This window comes from Mus musculus, chromosome X (assembly GCF_000001635.26).
Source record: "Mus musculus strain C57BL/6J chromosome X, GRCm38.p6 C57BL/6J".
In the NCBI taxonomy this organism is placed as follows: Eukaryota; Metazoa; Chordata; class Mammalia; order Rodentia; family Muridae; genus Mus; species Mus musculus.
In genome coordinates, this window is record NC_000086.7 from 138,300,279 (window position 1) to 138,326,583 (window position 26,305).

The following is a 26,305-nucleotide window of genomic DNA, read 5'->3' on the forward strand; positions in this document are numbered from 1 at the left end:
TGGAATTTTGATGGGGATTTCATTGAATTTGTAGATTGCTTTTGGCAAGATAGCCATTTTTAATATATTGATCCTGCCAATCCATGAGCATGGGAGATCTTTCAATCTTCTGAGATCTTCTTTAATTTCTTTCTTCAGAGACTTGAAGTTCTTATCATACAGATCTTTCACTTCCTTAGTTAGAGTCACGCCAAGGTATTTTATATTATGTGTGACTATTGAGAAGGGTGTTGTTTCCCTAATTTCTTTCTCAGCCTGTTTATTCTTTGTGTACAGAAAGGTCATTGACTTGTTTGAGTTAATTTTATATCCAGCTACTTCATTGAAGCGTTTATCAGGCTTAGGAGTTCTCTGGTGGAATTTTTAGGGTCACTTATATATACTATCATATCATCTGCAAAAAGTGATATTTTGACTTCTTCCTTTCCAATTTGTATCCCCATGATCTCATTTTGTTGTCTAATTGCTCTGGCTAGGACTTCAAGTACAATGTTGAATAGGTAGGGCGAGAGTGGACAGCCTTGTCTAGTCCCTGATTTTAGTGGGATTGCTTCCGGCTTCTCCCCATTTACTTTGATGTTGGCTACTGGTTTGCTGTAGATTGCTTTTATCATGTTTAGGTATGGGCCTTGAATTCCTGATCTTTCCAAGACTTTTATCATGAATGGGTGTTGGATTTTCTCAAATGCTTCCTCAGCATCTAAGGAGATGATCATGTGGTTTTTGTCTTTGAGTTTGTTTATATACTGGATTAACGTTGATGGATTTCCATATATTGAACCATCCCTACATCCCTGGAATGAAACCTACTTGGTCAGGATGGATGATTGTTTTGATGTGTTCTTGGATTCTGTTAACAAGAACTTTATTGAGGATTTTTGCATCGATTTTCATAAGGGATATTGGTCTGAAGTTCTCTATCTTTGTGGGGTCTTTTTGTGGTTTAGGTATCAGAGTAATTGTGGCTTCATAGAATGAGTTGGGTAGAGTACCTTCTGTTTCTATTTTGTGGAATAGTTTGTGAAGAACTGGAATTAGGTCTTCTTTGAAGGTCTGATAGAACTCTGCACTAAACCCATCTGGTCCTGGGCTTTTTTTGGTTGGGAGACTATTAATGACTGCTTCTATTTCTTTAGGGTATATAGGACTGTTTAGATCATTAACCTGATCTTGATTTAGCTTTGGTACCTGGTATCTGTCTAGAAACTTGTCCATTTCATCCAGGTTTTCCAGTTTTGTTGACTATAGCCTTTTGTAGAAGGATCTGATGGTGTTTTGGATTTCTTCAGGATCTGTTGTTATGTCTCCCTTTTCATTTCTGATTTTGTTAATTAGGATGCTGTCCCTGTGCCCTCTAGTGTGTCTGGCTAAGGGTTTATCTATCTTGTTGATTTTCTCAAAGAACCAGCTCCTTGATTGGTTGATTCTTTGAGTAGTTCTTCTTGTTTCCACTTGGTTGATTTCATCCCTGAGTTTGATTATTTCATGCCTTCTACTCCTCTTGGGTGAATTTGCTTCCTTTTGTTCTAGAGCTTTTAGGTGTGTTGTCAAGCTGCTAATGTGTGCGCTTTCTAGTTTCTTTTTGGAGGCACTCAGAGCTATGGGTTTTTCTCTTAGAAATGTTTTCATTGTGTCCCATAAGTTTGGGTATGTTGTGGCTTCATTTTCATTAAACTCCAAAAAGTCCTTAATTTATTTCTTTATTCCTTCCTTGACCAAGTTATCATTGAGAAGAGTGTTGTTCAGTTTCCACGTGAATGTTGGCTTTCTATTATTTATTTTGTTATTGAAGATCAGCCTTACTCCATGGTTATCTGATAGGATGCATGGGACAATTTCAATATTTTTGTATATGTTGAGGCTTGTTTTGTGACCAATTATGTGGTCAATTTTGGAGAAGGTTCCATGGGGTGCTGAGAAGAAGGTATATCCTTTTGTTTTAGGATAAATTGTTCTGTAGATATCTGTTAAGTCCATTTGTTTCATCACTGCTGTTAGTTTCACTGTGTCCCTGTTTAGTTTCTGTTTCCATGATCTGTCCATTGGTGAAAGTGGTGTGTTGAAGTCTCCCACTATTATTGTGTGAATTGCAATGTTTGCTTTGAGCTTTACTAAAGTTTCTTTAATGAATGTGGCTGCCCTTGTATTTGGAGCATAGATATTCAGAATTGAGAATTCCTCTTGGAGGATTTTACCTTTGATGAGTATGAAGTGCCCCTCCTTGTCTTTTTTGATTATTTTGGGTTGGAAGTCGATTTTGTTAGATATTAGAATGGCTACTCCAGCTTATTTCTTCATACTATTTGCTTGGAAAATTGTTTTCCAGCCTTTCATTCTGAGGTAGTGTCTATTTTTTTCTCGGAGATGAGTTTCCTGTAAGCAGCAAAATGTTGGGTCTTGTTTGTGTAGCCAGTTTTTTAGTCTATGTCTTTTTATTGGGGAGTTGGGTCCATTGATATTAAGAGATATTAAGGAAAAGTAATTGTTGCTTCCTGTTATTTTTGTTGTTAAAGTTGGCATTCTGTTCTTGTGGCTGTCTTCTTTTAGGTTTGTTGAGGGATTACCTTCTTGTTTTTTCTAGGGTGTGGTTCCCGTCCTTGTATTGTTTTTTTTTTTTTTCTGTTATTATCCTTTGAAGGGCTGGATTTGTGGAGAGATAATGGGTGAATTTTGTTTTGTCGTGGAATACTTTGGTTTCTCCATCTATGGTAATTGAGAGTTTGGCTGGGTATAGTAGCCTGGGCTGGAATTTGTGTTCTCTTAGTGTCTGTATAACATCTGTCCAGGCTCTTCTGGCTTTCATAGTCTCTGGTGAAAAATCTGGTGTAATTCTGATAGGCTTGCCTTTATATGTTACTTGACCTTTTTCCCTTACTGCTTTTAGTATTCTATCTTTATTTAGTGCATTTGTTGTTCTGATTATTATGTGTCGGGAGGAATTTCTTTTCTGATCCAGTCTATTTGGAGTTCTGTAGGCTTCTTGTATGTTCATGGGCATCTCTATCTTTAGATTTGGGAAGTTTTCTTAAAAAATATGGAATGCTTCACGAATTTGTGTGTCATCCTTGCACAGGGGCCATGCTAATCTTCTCTGTATCGTTCCAATTTTAGTATATGTGCTGCCGAAGCAAGCACCCCACCTCCTCTTTTGCAATGGTTCTTTTATTATTTAGTATACCTATGTTCATTCCTGTCTCATCTTTTCTACCAACATACCTAGAGAAATCTTCTTTTTGGATTATACTTTCTATTTAAAGCAAGTTTTGTGTATTGTTCTGTTCTTTTCTTGATTGAAGATGAAAAAATAAAAACTGAGAGTCCAAACAGGATCTTTAATGCAAGCAAGTAGTGGAACCAGTTGTGTGTGTTTGTGTTTGTGTTTGTGTGTGTGTGTGTTTATGTATGTACATATAAACATTTCTTTGATTCCAAAAATCTTTCCTTAATATCTTTCAAATTCATGGGTTCTTTTTCAATTGTTGTTATATACATATGTGTATATTTATATACATATATTTCTAAGTACAGTCTGCATAATATGACTACAAAATATATGTGTGCTTAGGGGTGATCATTTGATGTTTTATAACTAATGGTGTAGTTTTCACTGGGGAAGTTGAAAATAGGCTCTATATTGTCTAAAATTTACTTTGGCATAATGTCTCATGATTATGTAGCATATATTAGTACTACATTGTTATTGCCATATATGTGTATATATATATATATATATATATATATATATATATATATATGTATGTATACACACACACACACACACACACACGTGTGTGTGTGTGTGTGTGTGTGTGTGTGTGTGTGTGTGTGTGTGTAATTGTTGCATTCAATATTGGATGAACTTTTATATTTTCCCTTTTTGGTTATCATAAATTATATTACTGTGCCAGGTGTGGTAGCGCATGCCTTTAATCCCAGCACTTGGGAGAGAGAGGCAGGCGGATTTCTGAGTTCGAGGCCAGCCTGGTCTACAGAGTGAGTTCCAGGACAGCCAGGGCTATACAGAGAAACCCTGTCTCGAAAAACCAAAAAAAAAAAAAATTATATAACTGTAAATATCATTATACAATTTTTATGCAAACATATTTTCATTTCATTGAATTTGAATCTATGTGCAGGTGTAGATATATTGTTTCATATTGTAGACCTCTGTTGAACATCTTAAAAAGCTGTCAGATCATTTTCCAAAATACCTTTACCATTTTATATTCATATCAATGATGTGCAGGGTTTCCATTTTCTCCACATCCTCACTAGCATTTGTCATCAGTCTATTTTGTCATTAGAAATAGCTTTATACTTTTGCTGCTCTCATAAAAGTTGGAAATACATATACATCTCTGTTCTGCACCTGAAATCCTAGCATTTGGTTGGTAATGGCAAGAAGATAACAAATTCTATGCTAGCCTGAGATACATAGTGAAAGCCTGTCCCAAACTTTTTAAAAATGAAAAATTTGAGAATTGGATGATGTTCACTAGAATTCTCAGAAAATAGATTGAATAATAAAGAAGAAATGTAAAGTGATTGGTACTAACTACAGTAAAACAGGAGCAAAAATTATTGCCATAGAATTTTTAAAATATAATTATAGATAAAAATTATTATATATTTTAAAAGCTAGAAGACAGGACCTTGAAAACTCTTGCCATATTTTTGATATAGATTCCAATCATTTAAACATTAAACTATGCATACATATCTCAAAAGTTGTATAATACTTAGTAAACATAAATAGTCAGTATAGGGGCTGCAGAAATAGCTAAGAGGGTAATAGTACCAAGCCTAGGTTTGATTTCCAGCACCGATATGGCAGCTCACAATCTTCTTTAACTCCAGTCCCAGGGGATTCTGTGCACTCATCTGGCCTCCATGGGCAATGTATACATATGTTTTATTGACACGTGTAATCTATACTAGTATTACACTGACATAATTATTGTACTTTTATAGTATAATTATAACTTGGAAAGTCTAAGTACTCTGGCTTCACTCTACTGTTTGGAAGACTATTGTTTCTGTAATATCAAATATCAACTGTCCATTAAATTATATCTTCTCTAATAGTCCTTATTTCCTACATAAATAAATTAGGCACTTTCTATCAAATAGCAAGGTGTACAATTTTGTTTTAGCAAAGGGTGTCTGTATATAAAAAGGGTAATAGAGATTATATATGTAAATACAATATTTGTTAGGGTTTATTATATTTATTCAACCATTTATTAAATGGAATTCTGTTAAATATTTAAGCATGTATTAGACAATGCAGATTTTAAAAAGAATATAGTTTGTCTATATTCAAAAAGTTTATAGACACCCATATTAAGAAACATTAATAATGAGTGCATTAGAAGTATGGTCTGAATGAATCTCAGTAAAGACTTACATATGTATACCTGTGAATATATACGTGCATATGTGTGTGTGTGTGTGTGTGTATTCACACACATGTATTATATATACTAGACTAATTCCTCTTAAATGCTGTTGTCAAAGAAAATCAAATATGCAAATATAGAATTTTATTAAGCAAAATATGTATGTGAGAAAAAAAAACCCATGAGATTAGGAAAGACTATCAGAGCCATCAGACTACAAAGCCAAGCTTTTTAATGAAAAAAAAATACATAAAAAGATAAAAGAATGTTGAATAGAATTGTTCCAAACTTCCTGGCATTCTAATGAAGGTATAAATACTCAAGGCAAGATCTGCTAACAAAGTCTTTTTTATCTACCAGTAATGGACTTGCCTTTGTGTCTCTGCCATACTAATCATTAATTGAGTGTTGCCTGTGTGGTCCACGCATGCTTCAAAACCTGGTTAGTGATAGATTTCAGGACACAGAAGGTAGATGTTCTGATCACTTTTATTCCCTGTGGTTGGAGATCTAGGAGCCTCATTCTAGTGCCACCCCTAAGATACCACCAAATGAAAGTCTTCTCATTTTCCTGGTAAACTTTAGAAGTAGAATCTGGCATAGACCAGTTTTTCTGAAAGGTCAATATTACTAGCTTTCCAAAAATTGTACAGTGTAAATTCTCTTACATTCAAAAGATGTCACTGTGTTCAATTGCCTGGCAAAATCATTGCTATTCCTAGAGCAAGTACCAAACAGATTAAGAGCAGGCCCAAGAACACTAGTTACTCTTTTGCTAACATCTATCAGTAGATCCTGCTTCAAAAGTGTTCAGATGAATAATGTCTAAGATTACTTCTAGATACTCATTTATCTTTTGCTTTTATAGCATGAGGTCTTACTGAGTAGGAAGACCATAGAGATTTTTATTATTATTATTATTGAATATTTTCTTTATTTATATTTCAAATGTTTTTCCCTTTCCAAGTCTCCCCTTCGGGAACCCTTATCACATCCCCCTTCCCCTGTCTCTATGAGGGTGTCCCCACACACACCTACCCACCCACTACCTTCCTGCCCTGGCATTCCCCTACACTGGGGCATCAAACACCCTCAGGTCCAAGGGCTGCTCCTCCTACTGATGCCTGACAAGGCCATACTCTGCCATATATGCAGCTGGAGGAGCCATGGGTCCCTCCATCCGTATACTTTGGTTGGTGGTTTAGTCCCTGGGATCTTGGGGGGGGGGTGCTGGTTGTCACATATTGTTGTTCCTCCTATGGGGCTGCAAACCCCTTCAGTGCCTTGGGTCCTTTCTCTAGCTCCTCCATTGTGGACCTTGTGCTCAGTCCAATGGTTGACTGCAAGCATTCTCCTCTGTATTTGTCAAGCCCTGGTAGAGCCTCTCAATAGACAGCCATATCAAGCTCCCAACAGCAAGCACTTCCTGGCATCCACAATAGTGTCTGGATTTGGTGACTGTAAATGGGATGGATCCCCATGAGGGGCACTCTCTGGATGGCCTTTCCTTCAGTCTCTGCTCCACAATTTGTCTCCATATTTCCTCCTGTATGTATTTTGTTCCCTCTTCTAAGAAGTACTGAAGCATCCACACTTTGGTCTTCCTTCTTCTTGACCTTCATATGGTCTGTGAATTGAATCTTGGGTATTTGGAACTTTTGGACTAATATACACTTATCAGTGAGTGCATACTATGTGTGCTCTTTTGTGACAGAGTTGCCTCACTTAAGGACTTGGAGAAAGAGGAGCATGCCTCTATTGCTGGTGGGATTGCATGCTAGTACAACTCTGGAAATCAGTCTGGCGGTTCCTCAGAAAATTGGACATAGTACTACCTTAGGACTCAGCTATACCACTCCTGGGCATATACCCAGAAGATGCTCCAACATGTAATAAAGACACATTCTCTACTATGTTCATAGCAGCCATATTTATAATAGCCAGAAGTTAGAAACAACCCAGATGTCTTGCAATAGAGGAATGGACACAGAAAATGTGGTACATTTACATAATGGAATACTACTCAGCTATTAGAAACAATAAGTTCAAGAATTCGCAGGCAAATGGATTTAACTTGAAAGTATCATTTTGAGTCAGGTAACTCAGTCATAAAGGCTTTTGGAAGGCCATATGACTTAATTTCAGAAGCTGTGGACTTATGTTTATTGAGAAAAATGCTATGACAAAAACTAGTTTCAGGAGATAAATATGAATCATGAACTTGGAAACAATATGAAAGAAGACAGAGTACTATGGGCATATATTCTATATATTTGGGCCTTCAGAGTTAGCCAACCTTTAAAGAATGTAATTGTGAGTTTTGTACAGAATATTGTATTACATAAGGACACTTCAAAGCAAATATATATAAACTGTATCTTGAGCATTTCCATCTGTCCTGTCCTATTCTCACCCCTCCATTTCCCCATTTGTTCACTTTGTTCTCCTGGTTTTGTTTTGAATTTCATGCCATTTCTATCTTCATTAAGTACATTTGTATAGTATATGTATTCATTTATCCATTTAAACCAGCAACATTTAGGAGTGTGTATTTTCTCAGTGATGTTTTCATATCTCTATATTTCTAATAATCTTCTTGTAAGTATATATATGTATCGATTTAAACCAGTCACCATTGGGAGACCATATTTCCTCAGCCACATTTACATATGTTCATATGTCTAAAACTCTCTTCTTGGGAATAACTTACCAGTAACATCTTTGCTAGTACATGCCTTTGACCCTCTTCCTATTATGATAGCTTTTCTTCACTCTGTCAGAGAAGAAGATGAGTTGTGCAGTGAAACGTTTTACTTAGATTATGATAATAAAAAAATAAAATATGAAACTTGGGAGTAGTATTTGGGGTAAAGAGTTAATTTTGCTGGGCAGTGGTGGCGCATGCCTTTAATCCCAGATCTTGGGTGGGAGAGGCAGGCAGATTTCTGAGTTCAAGGCCAGCCTGGTCTACAGAGTGAGTTCCAGGACTGCCAGGGATACACAGAGAAACCCTGTCTCAAAAAAAAAAAGTAAAACTAAAACAAAAAACAACAACAAACAAAACAAAACAAAAGACTTAACTTTACCTAAATAGAGTATCTGGTCCCTTTCTCAATATCCTTATTGAATCCTGGAGAAAGCCATCAGATTTCTTTGTGTCTTATAAACCTGTCTACCATTTCAAAAATACTGTTAATCTTTTATGAAAGCCGCTGGAGAACCTCATCATGATAAAGTAATATTATGCTTTATGTTATATGATTCCAATTACCTTGATTCCAGTAAAGGTCATAATTTTTCACCACTCTAACCTAACCAGATATACTTTGAAGCCATAGCTAGTAGATAGTTTTAAGTAATATTTTACCTATTTTAATTGGAAAAGAGTTTTGAACTTACCATGATTTTGCCATCAGATAAGGTGTAGTAAATGTAGCAATGTTCTATTTCATACTGGTTTTGTTTTGTTTTGTTGTTTTTGTTTTGTTTTGTTTTGTTTGTTTGTTTTGCATTGGCACTGCCTATTCCAAGCAGTAAAACCTTAGAGGATTTATTGGAGAATTTAGACAGTTAACTATGATTGAGTTATTGCATAGTGTTCAGCACAAGTTCTATTTCTGGCACATCACTGTTTCTGTGGTAAAGGCTATTTTTCAAGATTGACTGGATATAGGTTCATTCACTAGGAAATATTTCAGTATGGATTATTCTCAAAAGCTCATTAATCAACAGAATTGATATAGTGTTGAGATGACCTAAGGCTTGGAAATGTTGTCATAGCCCATTTGTTACTTAAATTGTTAGCTTGTAATTAGAATATGTTTGTCATGTGAAACATTAGATACAGTTTAGTAGAAAGTAAGAACTGGGAAGAGCCTTAGAGATAATTTTCTACCACCTACTTACATCTTACCAGGAAGGAAACTTACCATGGGTCAAATCAGCTAGAAAGTAAATGAGCCAAAAACTCTTACAGACCTGATTTTCTATTTCCAGGTTTCTACTCTATTGCTGATGATATTTCTTATTTAATTTCTTAAGTGGCTTGGTTTAAAATGAGATTATAATATATTGGGCATCTTGTATCAAAATTGGAAGTGAAAACAGAGCTAAGCAACTGATTAACATTACATTATAAACCAAGGAAATAATTACAAACAGGGTAAGATAAAAAAATTTTAAATGCATTATAAGAGACTGAGGTCTCTGCATAAAGATGGTTTCTGACTGTTGACTCAAGACAAATAATTTGGAACTGGATATCTAGGTCTATATTTTTCTTTGCATGTGACTCTTACACACTTAAGATGCGCATCATCCAAACTGAAGTAGATTTGTTGACAGGGTAAAGTATGTACTGGTTGTCTAATAGTTGATATAATTTGAAATAGCCCATTAGTACTTTAGTATAGTGCACACAGAAATTACATAATTTTTATTTTGACATAATTTACTATGTTATTATAATCACTTTACCAGTATCTTTTTCTACTTTTTGATGTGTCCACTCACAAATGCAAAAAAATATTGTAAACATTGTATTTTTATCATGCAACACTTACCTAGACTGTTGATTCCAAGTATGGACCATGAAAAAAAAAACAACATTGGTATCTCCTGAGACTTCAGAGTAAACACGATATTATGCTTTACAGCAGACCTACCAGTGTTTTAGCAAGACCCCCAAAGTGATGCTTGTATACACTAATGCTCAGTAAGTACTGAGCTGGTATTTACATTCCCCTTTCTGGTGCTTTCTAGTTCTCAGTGGAGAGCTTGTTGGATATTATCTGAAATGGCATGCAATTGTTAGTGATAGATCATCTTAAAATATTGTGACTCCATTTGATGTAAATAAAGAAAATATCTAACAAAAAATTAAAAAAAGAAGATACTATGACTCCAAGTTCTGGTAGATTTTTAATCTGACTCATGAACTGGATTTCTAGTCTTGAAAACATGCTACCATATTTTTTGTTAACATATCAGGTAGTGATAATGGAAGTGGGATCTCTGGTAGTGCCAATAGGGAGGTTACAAATGCTATTCACACCCAAGGGAGCTTTTTCTTCTAATCTTTCTGTATCCTCCAGCAGGTCAGCCAAGCAACTGGTTTCTAGTTACTTTTATGTTCATTACCTTACTTAAAACAGTTTCTAAAAACATTATCACTTTCATTTATTTATAGATGAGGTTTGTGAAACAATACCTAATCTTATTCACTATGCTGAAAATTCCTGCTACCCTGAAATTCAACTCATCACCATAGGATGGTCATTTCCATATCAGACATCTAATGTTCTTTTGTTTTGTATTCAGCCTTGACTGAACCATTAGCATCTTTCCTAAATTTCTGACTATGTATAAGGCATATCAGAAATATATTTCTGAAATAGAAATCTGATGATTTATAATAATCATTTCATTGGTCCCTAGTAACCTAATCTTCTTGTAAAAGAGGTTCAGTGATGGCAGTCAGGTTAATGAGTTGTGGAAACTTAATACATCAGTGTGTATGGAGTATTTAGGTCACTACCTGTAACAGAGTAAATTTTATGTAGATTATGGCCCATATTATGATTACTATTCAAGATATGTACCCTTAATCCACCTTTCTAGTGAGAACAGTGTTCTATATATTTCTTCTCCCTCTTCGATTTCATAACACAGAAGATATTCAGTATGTTATGTCTGGTCCTCATACTATTTTTTCCCTAGAATAGCTATGCATTAATCTTATACTTGAAAAAAAATCCCTTTCTCATTTAGCACCTAAATTGTTATCTGGCTTTTAAGGCTTGATAGCAAATTGTCATTGATAAGACCATCAATGCTTATTTACTTGTATATGATTTGGGAGTTTGTAATGTGATAAGCTTATAGATGCCACTTAATAATTTCATGATGCTGTCCAAATGGAATGTATGGCAACATTTCAGATTTCATTCCTTTGTGCATTCAAACTAAGGTAACCAAAGCATTCCCAGACAGTGAACTGAAGAGCTAATTTTTATAAACAGACTGACCATCAGGTGGTCTCATCATTAACTACAATGCAAAGGGAAACAATTATTTTTGTAAACTAAGTAGACACTGACTTCTAAGAAAATGATTTGGAACAGCCCTCATAGATATAAAAAATCAAAACACACTTGCTTTATGTTTTCTTTGAAAAATTAATTCCAAATGTAATTGTAAGCATAATTTGCTTACAAAGTATATCCATTGTAAAACAGATGTAGTTAAGTAGACTTACTTCAAAATGATGGTTATCAAAGCAGCTTTAAGCAGAATTAGAATGTAAAGAAATTCAGTAGTGAATCCTACAAGTATAACTCTGAACTCATTTCTTTAAGTGTGGCTTCTAGAACTCTAAGTCATTATCCATTGCAGGTGCTATTAAAAGTTCTGCCAACATCCCCAAGAAAAGACAGAGAGCTGGGCTAGGGAAGGTGCCCAAGACTCAATGGGGATGACCTTAACTGGAACTCACTACATTCAGGATATAGAACCAGAAGAGGCCAATTCCTGTAGCCAGGCAGGAACTCCAGTGGATAGATAGGGACACAAGCATACATATAAAACTCTTTTTTGGTGGGGGGTGATTTTTTAAAAATTTTTAATTGGATATTTTCTTTACTTACATTTCAAATGTTATTCTCCTTCCCAGTTTCCCACCATCTGGAAACTTTCTATCCTATCCCCTTCCCCCTGCTTCAATAAGGGTGTAACCCCACCCACCCACCCACCCACCCACTCCTGCCTCCCTGCCCTTGCATTCGCTTACACTGGGGCATCGAGCCTTCACAGGACCAAGGGCCTCTCCTCCCATTGATGACCAACTAGGCTATCCTCTGCTACATATGTAGCTGGAGCCATGGGTCCCTCCATAGCTACCCCTTGGTTGGTGGTTTAGTCTCTGGGAGTATGGGGGATCTGGTTAATTGATATTGTTGTTCTTCCTATGGTGTTACAAACTGCTTCAGCTCCTTCAGTCTAACTCCTCCACTGGGGACCCCATGCTCAGTCCAATGGTTGGCTACAAGCATCCTCCTCTGAATTTGTCAGGCAGTGACAGAGCCTCTCAGGAGATAGTTATATCAGGATCTTGTCAGAATGCCAAACCTAAGGATAATAGGTATAGAAGAGAGTGAAGATTCCCAATTTAAAGGACTAGTAAATATCTTCAACAAAATTATAGAAGAAAACTTCCCTAACCCTAAGAAAGCAATGCCCATAGACATACAAGAGGCCTACAGAACTCCAAATAGAATGGACCAGAAAAGAAATTCCTCCTATCACATAATCAAAACACCAAGTGACCAAACCAAAGAATATTAAAAGCAGTAAGGTAAAAAGATCAAGTAACATATAAAGGCAGACCTATGAGAATTACACCAGATTTCTCACCAGAGACTATGAAAGCTAGAAGATCCTGGACAGATGTTATAGAGACCCTAAGAGAACACAAATGCCAGCCCAGGCAACTATACCCAGCAACACTCTCAATTATTATAGATGGAGAAAACAAGGGATTCCATGACAAAAACAAATTTGCATAATATCTTTCCACAAATCCAGCCCTACAAAGGATAGTAGATGGAAAACTCCAACACAAGGAGGGAAATTACACCCTAGAAAAAGCAAGAAAGTAATCTTCTTTCAACACACCCAAAAGAAAAATAGCCACAGAAACATAATTCTACCTCTAATAACAAAACTAACAGGAATCAACAACCACACATATTTTTTTACTCAAAATTCATCCTGTCTACAAGAAGTGCAGACATGGGTTTGGAGCAGAGACTGAGAGAATGGCCAACCAATATCTGGTCCAACTTGAGACCCATCCTATGGGCAAATACCAAATCCCTGACACTATTAATGGTACTCTGTTATGCTTGCAGACAGGAGTCTAGCATGGCTGTCCTCTGAGAGGCCCCACTCACTAGCTGAGTTAGACAGTTGCAGATACCAACAGTTAAACTGTGGGTGAAGCTTGGGGTCTCATGGAAGAATAGGAGGAAAGATTGTGGGTTCAGAAGGTGATAGGAACTCAGCAAAAAGACCAACAGAGTCAACTAACTTGGATCCTTGGGGCTCTCAGAGTCTAAACCACCAACAAAAGAACATACAAGAGCTAGACCTAGACCTGCCTGTACATACGTAGTAAATGTAAAGCTTGGTCTTCATGTGGGTCCCAAACAACTGAACCAGGGGCTATCCCAAAAGCTGTTGTCTGTATGTGGTATATATTCTTCTAACTAGCCTGCCTTGTCTGGCCAGCTTCTGTGGGAGAGGAAGAGCCTAGTCTGAAGGAGACTTGAAGTGCTAGGGTGGGTCAATACCTGGGGCATCCCACATGCTCAGGAGAAGTGGGAGGGGTTTACTGGGAGAGGGGGCAGTGAGTGGGATGTAAAGTGAGTAAGTAAAGAAAAAAATCTATGCAATACCAAGTGCCCCAGTACAGGGTAATGCCAGGGCCAGGAAACAGGAGTGGGTGGGTTGGGGAGCAGGGTTGGAGGGGGGTATAGGGGGCTTTGGGAAAGCATTTGAAATGTAAATGAAGAAAATATCTAATAAAAAATTATAACAAAAAAATCTACAAAACGTCAGCTCCCCAACCTCTTTTGCTGGCCATAGTGAGTGGCTCATACCTTTAATCCCAGTGCTCGGGAGACAGAGCAGAAGGATCTAGTTGAGGCCAGTCTGGTCAACATTGTGAATTCCAGGGCAGCAAGGACTAGTTAGTAAAATCCTGTCTCAAAAATCCAAAACCTTCGAGGCCAGCCTGGTCTACAGAGTGAGTTCCAGGACAGCCAGGACTACACAGAGAAACCCTGTCTTGAAAAAACAAAAAACAAACAAACAAAAAAAAACCAACAACAACAAAAAAAAACACAAAAACACAAAAACAATCTTTTTAAATTATCAGCAGCTTTCCAAACATATAAAACAGAATCTATGAGAATAAGCTCCCAATCATAAACATATAGGTCTGCAAGTAATGCAGGCATACATTTTTGAAGTAGTGTTTGAAAACTACTTCATTAAAGCTAAGTTTATTTTATAGTATTTTTCAGTGTCCCACAACAAGAGCCTGCTTTGATTTAGACTTCTAGAATGATTCTTTAACTGTGGACATGTGTTGTTTCTTTCCACCAATCTATTATTTCTTATGCTGATTCATGATGTTGCCACTCCCTGCTTTCCTTTTTCATTCTGCAAATATTCTCTAGACAAAAAATGGTTTCATGGATCCTACTCCTGAAGGAATCCTTGTTTGTTAAATACATAGTGGGCAAGATTTATGAAATATGACATGTATTGAATACTAGAATTTGAATTAGCAGCTTCATCTTAACTCTTCTATGATGAATCCCAGTATCTTAAAACTCAAACACTGCATGTAAATATGTGCATAGCAAAAGTAAGGAATACAGTGATAGGGCAAGACAGTACAGAGGTTCTTTTACCTTGTATTCTTACTGAGGTCATTTTAGGTCTAACAAAAATTTGATCTCCTTAATGGAGAATCCCATGAATGAATTATCAAACTCTATTCTAGCAGCCCAAGGTCATGATGCACAAGCTAAATTACCTTAGCTTCTGTTAAAATGCCTGTTTGTGTGGAACCACCTCACTTCCAGCGAACAGTTTACTTTAGCTTTTGTTAACTGCTTCCTTATGTAAAACAACCCCCTCCAGCTAACTCCTTTTTTTTTAACATTTACTGTTTTTGTTTTTCCATTTTATTAATTATTTTATTTGTTTATATCCCAAATATTACACCCACATCCTTCCCTCACATAGTTCTTCCTCCCCCTATTTCCTGCACCCCCATCTCCTTTGCTTCTGAGAGAGGGTTATCCCTGTATCCCCACCACCACCACCATGAGCATTAAGTTTTTACAGGATTAGGCACATGCTCTCCCACTGAGTCCAGACAAGGTACCCTGCTGCTATATACAAGTCAGGACCTCAAACCAGCCTGTGTATGTATGGTTCCTGGCTTAGTCCCTGTGAGCTACCAGGGGTCCAGATTAGTTGACACTATTGGTCTTCCTATATGGTACCATCCCCTTCAGTTCCTTCAATCTGTCCCCTAATTCTTCCATACAGGTCCCAAACCTTCGTTCAATGCATGTATGTATCTGTATATATCTGCATCTGTTCCAGACAGCTTCTGGGTAGAGCTTCTCAGAGGACAACCATGGTAGACTGCTTTCTGCAAATACAACATAGCATCAGTAATAGTGTCGGGGCTGGTGCCTGCCCATAGGATAGATCCCACATTGGGCCAATCACTAAATGGCTTTTTCTTCAGTCTCTGCTCCATGTTTGTCCCTGTATTTTTTATACAGGAACAGTTCCGGGTCAAATATTCTGAACTTGGGTTGGTGTCCCAATCCCTCCACTAGAAGACCCTGTTTAACTCCTGGATGTAGTCTCTTCAGGTTCCATATGCCCACTGTTAGGGATTTTGGCTAAGGTCACCCACATTGAGTCCTGGGAGCCTCTCCTATTCCAGGTTTCTGAGACTTTATATATGTTCCCCTCACCCTTTACCCACTGCAGCTACATTTTTCCATTCATTCTTGTGGCCCTCTGGGCCTCTATCCTGTCCACCTCCACACCTGATCCTGCCTCCTTTCCCTCATCCTCCCTGCTCCCACCTAGCTGAGAAAGAAATTAAGGAAATAACACCCTTCACAATAGCCACAAATAATATAAAGTCTTGGTTTAACTATAACCAAGCAAGTTGAAATATCTGTATGACAAGAACTTCAAGTCCCTGAAGAAAGAAATTGAAGAAGACCTCAGAAGATGAAAAAAATCTTCCATGCTTATAGATCAGTAGGATTAACATAGAAAAAAATGGCTATCTTACCAAAAGCAATCTACAGATTCAATGCAATCCCCATCAGAATTTCAGCATTTTTATAGACCTTGAAAGAACAATTCTCAACTTCATATGAAAAAGCTAACAAAAGCCCAACATAGCCAACACAATTCTGAACAATAAAAGACTTTCAGAGGACTCACCATTTCTGACCTCAAACTGTACTACAGAGCAATAGTGATTAAAAACCACATGGTATTGGTACAAAGACAGACAGGTAGATCAGTGAAATAGAACTGAAGACCCAGAAATAAACCCACATTCCTACGGACACTTGAAGAAAGAAGTCAAAACCATACAGTGATAAAAAGAAAGCATCTTCAACAAATGGTGCTGTTCTACCTGGTGGTCTGCATGGTTGGTCCATGTTTATCATCTGAATAAAACTGAAGTCCAAGTGGATCAAGGACCTCAACATAAAACAGGATACAGTAAGTCTAATAGAGGATAAAGTGGGGAATAGCGTTGAACACATGGATGTAGGAGAAAGTTTCCTGAACAGAACACCAAGGGCTCAGGCTCTAAGATCAAAAGTTGATGAATGGCACCTCTTGAATCTGAAAAGGTTCTGTAAGGAAAAGGACACTGTCAACAGTCTACAGACTGGGAAAAGATCTTCACTAACCCTTTATCCAACAGAGGCTCTTATCCAAAAATACATAAAGAACTCAATAAGTTAGACTGCACCAAAACAAATTCAACAATTTTTTAAAAATGAGGTATAGAGCTAAAGAGAGAATTCTCAACAGAGGAATCTAAAATTACCAAGAAACACTTAAAGAAATGTCCACATTCCTTAGTGACCAGGGGAATGCAAATCAAAAGGACCCTGACAGCAATCAGAATGGCTAAGATGGAAAACTCAGGTGATAGCACATGTTGGTGAGAATGTGGAGAGAGAGGAACATTCCTCCATTGCTGGTGGGATTGCAAACTTGTACAACCACTCTGGAAATAAATCTGGAGGTTCCTCGGAAAATTTGAAATAGTTCTACCTGAAACCCAGCTATACTGTTCCTGGCCATATACCTAAAAGATGCTCCACCGTACCACAAGGACATGTTCTCTACTATGTTCATAGCAGCCTTATTCATAATAGCAAGAAACTGGAAGTAACTCAGATGTCTCTCAACTGAAGAATGGATACAGAAAATGTGGCTAGTTAATACAGTGGAATACTAGTCAGCTATTAAAAATGAGGACATCAGGAATTTTGCTGGCAAATAGAACTAGAAAATATCATCTTAAATAAGGTAACCCAGACCAAAAAAGACATGCATGGTATATACTCACTACTAAATGAATATTAGCCAAAAAGTACAGAATACCCATGATATACTCCACAGACCGTATGAAATTAAACAACAAGAAAGGTCCAAGTGAGGATGCTTCAATCTTACTTAGAAAGGGGAATAAAATAATCATGAAAGGCAGAGGGAAAGACAGACCAGCTAACTTCTTAGCTTCCATTAACCTGTTTGCTTCTGAAGCTGCCAGGACATGGCTTTTGCCTTCACAAACCCTGTTCTTTTCACACTTGGGGCTATACCTATGTCCTAAATACATGAGTATAGCCCTAGTTGACTGGAATATTGACATTTTTACCTGGCTATAAACTGTATCTGAGTGGAGCTCCCCAAAATAATCCAACCTGTAAGCTAGTCTACTAGGAACACTTTATTGGAATCTACACATAAAAGTCGGCCCTGCACCTCAGACCCCCTTCCCACTCCATTTACATATTTCTCATATAATAAAGGAGACTGTGTTGCTTCTATCAGTTTCTTGACATTACATTGTTTTGTTCAAGAATGTGACTTGTCCTCAAGCCTAGCTTCTTTTTTTAATTTAAGATTTATTTTATTTATTATATATAAGTGCACTGTAGCTGTTCCCAGACACTCCAGAAGGGAGCATCAGATCTCATTACAGTTGGTTGTGAGTGGTTGCTGGGATTTGAACTCAGGACCTTCGGAAGAACAGTCAGTGCTCTTAACCACTGAGCCATCTCTCCAGCCCCTTGAGCCTAGCTTCTAATCATGACCTAGAATATGTGTAAAGGAACTCTTCATTAAGCACAGTAGAGAAAGAAAGAAGTAGGCTGAAAATATCCAGCAGACTGAATATGTGCAGGGGTATCTGCCAAAAAGAGAGAATAGCAGAGTCGCCTGACACCCGCAAGGGCCCACAGGATTCCACACAAGATCCTAAGACCTCTAGTGAGTGGAAAACAACTTCTGCCAGGAGTCTGGTTCAAACACCAGATATCTGGGTACCTGCCCTGCAAGAAGAGAGCTTGCCTGCAGAGAATACTCTGCCCACTGAAACTAAGGAGAGTGCTACCCTCCAGGTCTGCTTATAGAGGCTAACAGAGTCACCTGAAGAACAAGCTCTTAACAGTGACAACTAAAACAGCTAGCTTCAGAGATTACCAGATGGCGAAAGGCAAACGTAAGAATCCTACTAACAGAAATCAAGACCACTCACCATCATCAGAACGCAGCACTCCCACCCCACCTAGTCCTGGGCACCCCAACACAACCGAAAATCTAGACACAGATTTAAAAACATTTCTCATGATGATGATAGAGGACATCAAGAAGGACTTTCATAAGTCACTTAAAGAATTACAGGAGAGCTAAAGAGTTACAGGCCCTTAAAGAAAAGCAGGAAAACACAGCCAAACAGGTAGAAATCATTAAAGAAAAACAGGAAAACACATCCAAACAGGTGATGGAAATGAACAAAACCATACTAGAACTAAAAAGGGAAGTAGACACAATAAAGAAAACCCAAAGCGAAGCAACGCTGGAGATAGAAACCCTAGGAAAGAGATCTGGAACCATAGATGCGAGCATCAGCAACAGAATACAAGAAATGGAAGAGAGAATCTCAGGTGCAGAAGATTCCATAGAGAACACTGACACAACAGTCAAAGAAAATACAAAATGCAAAAGGATCCTAACTCAAAACATCCAGGTAATCCAGGACACAATGAGAAGACCAAACCTACGGATAATAGGAATTGATGAGAATGAAGATTTTCAACTTAAAGGGCCAGCTAATATCTTCAACAAAATAATAGAAGAAAACTTCCCAAACATAAAAAAAGAGATGCCCATGATCATACAAGAAGCCTACAGAACTCCAAATAGACTGGACCAGAAAAGAAATTCCTCCCGACACATAATAATCAGAACAACAAATGCACTAAATAAAGATAGAATACTAAAAGCAGTAAGGGAAAAAGGTCAAGTAACATATAAAGGCAAGCCTATCAGAATTACACCAGACTTTTCACCAGGGACTATGAAAGCCAGAAGAGCCTGGACAGATGTTATACAGACACTAAGAGAACACAAATGCCAGCCCAGGCTACTATACCCGGCCAAACTCTCAATTACGATAGATGGAGAAACAAAAGTATTCCACGAAAAAAACAAATTCACACAATATCTTTCCACAAATCCAGCCCTTCAAAGGATAATAACAGAAAAGAAGCAATACAAGGATGGAAATCACGCCCTAGAAAAACCAAGAAAGTAATCATTCAACAAACCAAAAAGAAGAGAGCCACAAGAACAGAATGCCAACTCTAACAACAAAAATAAAAGGAAGCAACAATTACTTTTCCTTAATATCTCTTAATATCAATGGACTCAATTCCCCAATAAAAAGACATAGACTAACAGACTGGCTACACAAACAGGACCCAACATTCTGCTGCTTACAGGAAACCCATCTCAGGGAAAAAGACAGACACTACCTCAGAGTGAAAGGCTGGAAAACAATTTTCCAAGCAAATGGACTGAAGAAACAAGCTGGAGTAGCCATTTTAATATCGGATAAAATCGACTTCCAACCCAAAGTTATCAAAAAAGACAAGGAGGGACACTTCATACTCATCAAAGGTAAAATCCTCCAAGAGGAACTCTCAATTCTGAATATCTACGCACCAAATGCAAAGGCAGCCACATTCATTAGAGACACTTTAGTAAAGCTCAAAGCATACATTGCACCTCACACAATAATAGTGGGAGACTTCAACACACCACTTTCTTCAAAGGACAGATCGTGGAAACAGAAACTAAACAGGGACACAGTGAACTAACAGAAGTTATGAAACAAATGGACCTGACAGATATCTACAGAACATTTTATCCTAAAACAAAAGGATATACCTTCTTCTCAGCACCTCACGGGACCTTCTCCAAAATTGACTATATAATTGGTCACAAAACAGGCCTCAATAGATACAAAAATATTGAAATTGTCCCATGCATCCTATCAGATAACCATGGACTAAGGCTGATCTTCAATAACAACATAAATAATGGAAAGCCAACATTCACGTGGAAACTGAACAACACTCTTCTCAATGATACCTTGGTCAAGGAAGGAATAAAGAAAGAAATTAAAGACTTTTTAGAGTTTAATGAAAATGAAGCCACAACGTACCCAAACCTTTGGGACACAATGAAAGCATTTCTAAGAGGGAAACTCATAGCTCTGAGTACCTCCAAAAAGAAACGGGAGAGAGCACATACTAGCAGCTTGACAACACATCTAAAAGCTCTAGAAAAAAAGGAAGCAAATTCACCCAAGAGGAGTAGACGGCAGGAAATAATCAAACTCAGGGGTGAAATTAACCAAGTGGAAACAAGAAGAACTATTCAAAGAATTTACCAAACGAGGAGTTGGTTCTTTGAGAAAATCAACAAGATAGATAAACCCTTAGCTAGACTCACTAAAGGGCACAGGGACAAAATCCTAATCAACAAAATCAGAAATGAAAAGGGAGACATAACAACAGATCCTGAAGAAATCCAAAACACCATCAGATCCTTCTACAAAAGGCTATACTCAACAAAACTGGAAAACCTGGATGAAATGGACAAATTTCTGGACAGATACCAGGTACCAAAGTTGAATCAGGATCAAGTTGATCATCTAAACAGTCCCATATCACCTAAAGAAATAGAAGCAGTTATTAATAGTCTCCCAACCAAAAAAAGCCCAGGACCAGATGGGTTTAGTGCAGAGTTCTATCAGACCTTCAAAGAAGATCTAATTCCAGTTCTGCACGAACTATTTCACAAAATAGAAATAGAAGGTACTCTACCCAACTCATTTTATGAAGCCACTATTACTCTGATACCTAAACCACAGAAAGACCCAACAAAGATAGAGAACTTCAGACCAATTTCTCTTATGAATATTGATGCAAAAATCCTCAATAAAATTCTCGCTAACCGAATCCAAGAACACATTAAAGCAATCATCCATCCTGACCAAGTAGGTTTTATTCCAGGGATGCAGGGATGGTTTAATATACGAAAATCCATCAATGTAATCCATTATATAAACAAACTCAAAGACAAAAACCACATGATCATCTCGTTAGATGCAGAAAAAGCATTTGACAAGATCCAACACCCATTCATGATAAAAGTTTTGGAAAGATCAGGAATTCAAGGCCCATACCTAAACATGATAAAAGCAATCTACAGCAAACCAGTAGCCAACATCAAAGTAAATGGAGAGAAGTTAGAAGCAATCCCACTAAAATCAGGGACTAGACAAGGCTGCCCACTTTCTCCCTACCTTTTCAACATAGTACTTGAAGTATTAGCCAGAGCAATTCGACAACAAAAGGAGATCAAGGGGATACAAATTGGAAAAGAGGAAGTCAAAATATCACTTTTTGCAGATGATATGATAGTATATATAAGTGACCCTAAAAATTCTATCAGAGAACTCCTAAACCTGATAAACAGCTTCGGTGAAGTAGCTGGATATAAAATAAACTCAAACAAGTCAATGGCCTTTCTCTATACAAAGAATAAACAGGCTGAGAAAGAAATTAGGGAAACAACACCCTTCTCAATAGTCACAAATAATATAAAATATCTTGGCGTGACTCTAACTAAGGAAGTGAAAGATCTGTATGATAAAAACTTCAAATCTCTGAAGAAAGAAATTAAGGAAGATCTCAGAAGATGGAAAGATCTCCCATGCTCATGGATTGGCAGGATCAACATTGTAAAAATGGCTATCTTGCCAAAAGCAATCTACAGATTCAATGCAATCCCCATCAAAATTCCAACTCAATTCTTCAACGAATTGGAAGGAGCAATTTGCAAATTTGTCTGGAATAACAAAAAACCTAGGTTAGCAAAAAGTCTTCTCAAGGATAAAAGAACTTCTGGCGGAATCACCATGCCAGACCTAAAGCTTTACTACAGAGCAATTGTGATAAAAACTGCATGGTACTGGTATAGAGACAGACAAGTAGACCAATGGAATAAAATTGAAGACCCAGAAATGAACCCACACACCTATGGTCACTTGATCTTCGACAAGGGAGCTAAAACCATCCAGTGGAAGAAAGACAGCATTTTCAACAATTGGTGCTGGCACAACTGGTTGTTATCGTGTAGAAGAATGCGAATCGATCCATACTTATCTCCTTGTACTAAGGTCAAATCTAAGTGGATCAAGGAACTTCACATAAAACCAGAGACACTGAAACTTATAGAGGAGAAAGTAGGGAAAAGTCTTGAAGATATGGGCACAGGGGAAAAATTCCTGAACAGAACAGCAATGGCTTGTGCTGTAAGATCGAGAATTGACAAATGGGACCTAATGAAACTCCAAAGTTTCTGTAAGGCAAAAGACACCGTCAATAAGACAAAAAGACCACCAACAGATTTGGAAAGGATCTTTACGTATCCTAAATCAGATAGGGGACTAATATCCAACATATATAAAGAACTCAAGAAGGTGGACTTCAGAAAATCAAATAACCCCATTAAAAAATGGGTCTCAGAACTGAACAAAGAATTCTCACCTGAGGAATACCGAATGGCAGAGAAGCACCTGAAAAAATGTTCAACATCCTTAATCATCAGGGAAATGCAAATCAAAACAACCCTGAGATTCCACCTCACACCAGTCAGAATGGCTAAGATCAAAAATTCAGGTGACAGCAGATGCTGGCGTGGATGTGGAGAAAGAGGAACACTCCTCCATTGTTGGTGGGATTGCAGGCTTGTACAACCACTCTGGAAATCAGTCTGGCGGTTCCTCAGAAAATTGGACATAGTACTACCCTAGGATCCAGCAATACCTCTCCTGGGCATATATCCAGAAGATGGCCCAACTGGTAAGAAGGACACATGCTCCACTATGTTCATAGCAGCCTTATTTATAATAGCCAGAAGCTGGAAAGAACCTAGATGCCCCTCAACAGAGGAATGGATACAGAAAATGTGGTACATCTACACCATGGAGTACTACTCAGCTATTAAAAAGAATGAATTTATGAAATTCCTAGCCAAATGGATGGACCTGGAGGGCATCATCCTGAGTGAGGTAACACATTCACAAAGAAACACACAATATGTACTCACTGATAAGTGGATATTAGCCCCAAACCTAGGATACCCAAGATATAAGATATAATTTGCTAAACACATGAAACTCAAGAAGAATGAAGACTGAAGTGTGGACACTATGCCCCTCCTTAGATTTGGGAACAAAACACCCATGGAAGGAGTTATAGAGACAAAGTTTGGAGCTGAGATGAAAGGATGGACCATGTAGAGACTGCCATATCCAGGGATCCACCCCACAATCAGCATCCAAACGCTGACACCATTGCATACAATAGCAAGATTTTATTGAAAGGACCCAGATGTAGCTGTCTCTTGTGAGACTATGCAGGGGCCTAGCAAACACAGAAGTGGTTGCTCACAGTCAGCTAATGGATGGATCATAGGGCTCCCAATGGAGGAGCTAGAGAAAGTAGCCAAGGAGCTAAAGGGATCTGCAACCCTATAGGTGGAACAACATTATGAACTAACCAGTACCCCGGAGCTCTTGACTCTAGCTGCATATATATCAAAAGATGGCCTAGTCGGCCATCACTGGAAAGAGAGGCCCATTGGACTTGCAAACTTTATATGCCCCAGTACAGGGGAACACCAGGGCCAAAAAGGGGGAGTGGGTGGGCAGGGAAGTGGGGGTGGGTGGATATGGGGGACTTTTGGTCTAGCATTGGAAATGTAAATGAGCTAAATACCTAATAAAAAATGGAAAAAAAAAGAAAAAAAGAAAATAGAGAAACCATGGCGAAGTTAGCAGGAAAAGGGAGAGGGGGAGAGGGAGGGAGAGGGGGAGGGGAAGGGGAGAGGGATGGGGAGAGGGAGAGAAACATCTCGATTGAACATATCCAGGGATCCATCCCATAATTAGCCTCCAAACGCTGACACCATTGCATACACTAGCAAGATTTTGCTGAAAGGACCCAGATATAGCTCTCTCTTGTGAGACTATGTTGTGGCCTAGCAAACACAGAAGTGGATGCTCACAGTCAGCTATTGGATGGATCACAGGGCCCCCAGTGGAGGAGCTAGAGAAAGTACCCAAGGAGCTAAAGGAATCTGCAACCCTATAGGTGGAACAACAATATGAACTAACCAGTACCCCCCATAGCTAGTGTCTGTAGCTGCATATGTATCAAAAGATGGCCTAGTCAGCCATCACTGGAAAGAGAGGCCCATTGGAATTGCAAACTTTTTATGCCCCAATACAGGGGAACGCCAGGGCCAAGAAGTGGGAGTGGGTGGGTAGGGGATTGGGGGAGGGTATGGGGGACTTTTAGGATAGCATTGGAAATATAAGTGAGGAAAATACCTAATAAAAATATTTAAAAAGAAGAAAAAAGAAAAGAGAATGAATCGAATAGCTGAGGTGGGGAGTCTATGGGCTACAGGGGGTTTTGGGTGGGGAGAAGATGAGAACTGCTAGGATGTTAGCATGAACTTTGAAATGTATAACAGGTACCTGTGATACTGAAGGAGCCTGGAACCCAGGAGAAGCTTTAATATGCTGATAGGTTCCACAGGTAGCCATAGGTCCCTGCTGCCCGAGGTAAAGGGAAATGACTTCTTTTGGCAGATCAGAACCGGTTTCACAAGCTTCTGAGAATTGGGAGTGCTGCTTTTATCTAAGCATGGAAATCCTTCTATAGTCTCCATTGAGCTCAATCCTATGCTCCCTTTTAGAGTTGGGGAATTGGAAATTTCTATGGACCTACCAGTTCCAATCTACAACAGAGAATTAAAAAAAATAATAATGTTATATTTATTATTATTAACTAATTAATTATTTTAATTATTTGCATCCCAAATATTGCCCCCCCACCCGCTTAATCTCTCCTTTGATTTCTTCACCCTCTCCCCCTTCCCTTTGCTCTGAGAGGATACCCCCCATCCCTTTCCCTGGGGCATGAAGTCTCTACAGGATTAGGCCCATCCTCTCCCACTGAGGCCAGACAAGGTGGTCCTCTGCTACATATGTGCTTGGGGCCTCAGAGCAGACTAAGTATGCTTTTTGGTTGGTAACTGGGAGCTCCAAGAAGTCTAGGTTACTTAACACTTAAAATTGTAGGTTTTCCTATGGCGTTGCTATTCCCTTTAGTTCTTCAATCCTTAACATAACTCTCCCATAGAGGTCCCCAACCTCAGTCCCATGGTTGGCTGTGAGTATCAGCATCTATCTCAGTCAGCAGCTGGTAGACTCTTCAGAAGGCATCCGTGCTAGGCTCCTTACAACAGATTTTAAATGGATTTCTGCAGTATGGATGCAAGTGAGGATGTTATACATACATACACACATAAATGTGAACCTATCCACAATAGGTATGAGAATATTTTATGTAACTAATTTAGACATTCAGATTCACTTTTACTAGAGATTATACTCATTTGTATTACCACCTTTAACTAGAGGCCAGATATGATAGAGTAGTATGAAAGACATGGGACTAGAGGAAGCCCTAGGAAGTACAACTGAGCTTTAACATAGCTTTACTACAGCAAGTCACAGAATGAATTACATGGTAAATTTTGGTCTCGCTATACAACAAAAACAACAGGCAGCATAACTTACTACCCTTTACTTTTCTATGGAGATGGCTTTTCAGTAATAAAAATGACAC

General features: G+C 38.2%; 1 protein-coding gene and 1 non-coding gene across 2 annotated transcripts in view; one reads left to right on the forward strand and one right to left on the reverse strand.

The window, feature by feature from the left end:
* Il1rapl2 (interleukin 1 receptor accessory protein-like 2) overlaps window positions 1-26,305 on the forward strand; it is a 1,278,324-nt gene that overhangs the window by 729,525 nt on the left and 522,494 nt on the right. The gene's annotated exons all lie outside the window — the stretch shown is intronic.
* Gm22057 lies at window positions 3,029-3,135 on the reverse strand. The gene has a single exon (XR_003953242.1). It is a non-coding gene; the product is annotated as a U6 spliceosomal RNA (small nuclear RNA).